Source organism: Schistocerca cancellata, chromosome 3, assembly GCF_023864275.1.
Source record: "Schistocerca cancellata isolate TAMUIC-IGC-003103 chromosome 3, iqSchCanc2.1, whole genome shotgun sequence".
Lineage (NCBI taxonomy): Eukaryota > Metazoa > Arthropoda > Insecta > Orthoptera > Acrididae > Schistocerca > Schistocerca cancellata.
Genome location: NC_064628.1, coordinates 187871123 through 187875049, shown reverse-complemented (window position 1 = coordinate 187875049; position 3927 = coordinate 187871123).

Genomic DNA, 3927 nt, shown 5'->3' with positions numbered 1-3927 from the left:
GTATTGTTCGTGGAAAGAAAGATTGACGGTATGCCTCTGTGTGGGCTCTAATCTCTCTGATTTTATCCTCATGGTCTCTTCGCGAGATATACATAGGAGGGAGCAATATACTGCTTGACTCGTCGGTGCAGGTATGTTCTCGAAACTTCAACAAAAGGCCGTACCGAGATACTGAGCATCTCTGTTGCAGAGTCTTCCATTGGAGTCTATCTATCATCTCCGTAACGCTTTCGCGATTACTAAATGATCCTCTAACGGAGCGCTTTATATTGCCTTTACGGGATTGATGATGGTTTACCCACGTACAGATGGGTCTAGGTTGGGTTGGAAGGTGACAGTTTGGTAGTCGTCCGGCAAAGAAAACAAATGCGAAAAAAAAGAGAAACATTCCACCTCCACACAAGTGCCTGTCTGCAGAACTATCACAAACTCGCCTACAGCTGGCAGGGTACGTCAGTTCAGAGGCCAGAGGACGGCTGCGGCACTTCCAACAGGAAAGGCACTGCGGCCTAACAAGGCTCACAACTACAGTTCAACACAAAAAAGTCTTGTTTTAGCATTGCTATGTGGGCGCTCTTGTAATCGTCCCCGTAAACCCCGATTCCTTAAAGAATCGAATTCCATGCATGAAACAGCTTCAAACGTTTGATTACTTCACAAATGAGATAACGTGTTAAACAGTCCCCCACCCCGCCCCCCCCCCCCCCAAAGGTCCCCTGCCAAAAATCTGGAAATCGTATGGTGCAAGACACTGACTTCCCTATCAGCATCAGCCAAGTCTGTTCGACGTAAGTCAAACTGCTGGCACTATTTCAGTACGGCTGGACGCTACACTGTATTTAATTAATTCGTCGCCAGAATTTCACGGGGATTTGTGTGCAGTTTAAACGTTGGCGCCACAAGAATCGTACTCTTCTGCGTACTCTGTAGTAAGTTCCCGCGCCATCCCTCTCCCACACTGTGACGCATCTGATATTCGTACCACGGCAGAACTCTTATCTGCAGGAATCATCACAATGCGACACCCTTGTTGCCCAATGGTATTAGCGTGGAACGACATGTGTAGTTTGCAGTCTGGAGTCCCTACATACAAAATATCACAGAAATTTTAACACTGAACTATTGGTTTTTGTATCGATATGAGACCCAATTTTTTGTTCTTGTTTGAGACAAAGTAAATGTTCATAGTGATGTGAAGAACTCGTGTTGAATTCCTAAAGCCTTCCTATTTTTTGCATTTTTTAAACTTCAACACTCACTACATTATAAACTTGAAATTCTGCGTTACAGGCTTTCAATTCAAAAATTGCTCTGATAAACCATTTTTACGGCTTACTTAACGACAAAACTTACACCAAACCACCGGTTCTACTTCGAGCTCTGTAGCTTCTAGACCTGGATCAGAATAACGGTGTGAGTGGCGGCTAGCTGTTTACAGGACAACTGCCATTGCAACAAGCAATCAGAGAATCAGCTGGCTCATTCCTTCCATTTTGTTCACTGTATCACATCGCTCTGCTACTTCAAGTGGAAGTTACTACATTCAGTTACAGACGATACTTCCTGCCGAGAAAGAAGCAACCGTGATTCGTCGTTCGCGTTGCTTCTTTTTGCAGCGTGTTTACTTTACGCGATACAATGGCCCTGCTGCAAAAGTGTACAGACAAGTGATGAGACTGTTGCCACCTCGCTAAGCAAACCCAATACTGGACGTTAACGGGCAGCTTGTGAATGTATCCAGAACGGAAACGCAGAGCTGCTGCCGCCGAAACATATTGTGTGCGTAGACAAACGTGAACCGAAAACACCGCCCCCTCCCAGGCTCGACAGTCAATCGCTTTGTTATTTTGGTTGAGGTACGAACACGGACCTGAATGGCTTATGCTTAGTACAGAATTACGGTACTGATGAGAGCTTTATCTTGCCTAAGACATTTCATGTTTCACTTCTTATTCTACAGTGCTTCAGGAATAGCTTCATTTCTTTCTCTCTAAATGGTATGACATAGTCATCAGTGCCGAACACATTCCCTTTGGTTTCTCTACACAAATTCGGTGATTTTTACGAAATGTCGCGAAATTTGTAATTTTTGCTTAGAAAAACGTTATTAATCTGACGATGGCAGTACACCAAAATGGTAACTGATAATTATTGAATACAGAAACTGCATTTTGACTTCTTACTTCCTCAAGGCTAACGTTCGTGTACGATCTGAAACTGACAGTTCGTTCCTCAATGTGACGTCAAAAACAGCACCGAAATTCGAAAAAATAACACTTAAATCATAAAAAAGCAGCGAAATCGACAATGCATAAGTGAAATTGATGAGAAATTAAACAGTCTGTGAATACCGTTCGATATGCATTAGAACGCTGACAAAGTTTTTGATAACACAGCGATATTGAAAACTTATCTTTTCCACTAATAAGGAATATTGTTACCGGCAATTAATATTAATATTTGCGGTATTTCTTTTTTTTTGCGAGTTTTCTGTCTAGCCTAAAGGAAGGCCAAAAGAAGTTAAAAGAGTTCGTTACTAATATATTTCTTAAGTTAATAGATATGTCGTTCTCAAATGTCCGGACGAATGCTTTTCAATTTATTCAAAGAAAGAGCTCCGCAAATTGTGCAAGTCAATAACGCGTTGGTCCACATCTGGCCCTTATGCTAGCATTTATTCCGCTCGGCATTGATATAGTTTTTGAATGACCTCCTGAGGGATATCGTGCCAAATTCTGTCCGATTGGAGAGGGTCCTGCCCATAATCCTCCAAACTTTACGTGCCGAAAAATTGCTGTACAGTACGAGAAACTATACTTCTAAAGGAGTCTTACAAGGAGAAAACCTCAGACACGGCCGAACGATTCGGCTCCTATTTGACAGGTTGTTTGTATACAACATAAAATGAGAGACTCTAAGGTTTCGGCTCAACCCCCCTCCGGTTTGGTGAAGACCACGCCTTAAGCTCATGAAGTGCAGTCGTCTCAGAATTAACAGGACCGATAGATAATTGAAAATTGAGAACTTTTATCTCCATATGTGTGGTCCGCAAACGCATATTTTCTGATAAATCGAGCAAAGAAACGATTACGACTGCCGCTTTTGTGTTCATAATGTAAACGCTGTCCAATGAAAGCGCCGCTATCGTAGCAACCATGGCATATGGCTGGACAGCAGGGAATCCTTGTTGATTCCTAGATATATTGTGCAGTTATTTTTTATTTGTTTTTTCTCGTATCGAAATTGGAAGGAATAGGAAGACTAATAAGGTAATCGATAAGGGATAATAATAAGGTAGGCAAATTATTTCTCCGATTCCTTGGAGTAGTAGAGAATTAAACTGTTAAACCTGGTTGTGTGAAAACAATTCCGGTTAATACAGCTGCGACTTCGTCCCTAGGGTCCAGAGACAGCCGGCTGCGTGATGCTTGTTTAGAGGGAGGCGCGATACAGGACTGTATTTGGAGGTTTCCAAATTGCAGCGTGCTTCTGGAAACGCAGCGGGAATTGCACGGCCGCGCTGATGCAACGACGATTTAGACCATAATCATCAACTTTCAGGACCAATTTTCCAGACGATGTTACCGTATGCGTGGTTGCATTAAAATTAATTCCCAAAAAATAAATATTTTTAAATGTAAACCAACACTTTTTTCCGTCAAATCTTCGGAAAAAATGATTTAGTTGGGTGAAAATCGCATTCATTTCATGTTCTTCATGCCACGAGTATTCTTGCTTCGAATGTTTATGTGAAAAGTGCCTTCCACGTAGTTGTTTGAAGTACAGTGACGCCACGTAACTGAGTTGGTGGAAGAGATGTTGTAAAACAAACAGGATTAAAAATCTAATTCTTTACTAGTCCAAGTCCTTTTAGAAATTTATTTGGTTACGTTCTCATTGTTCCTTATTGATTATCTTATTAATCCT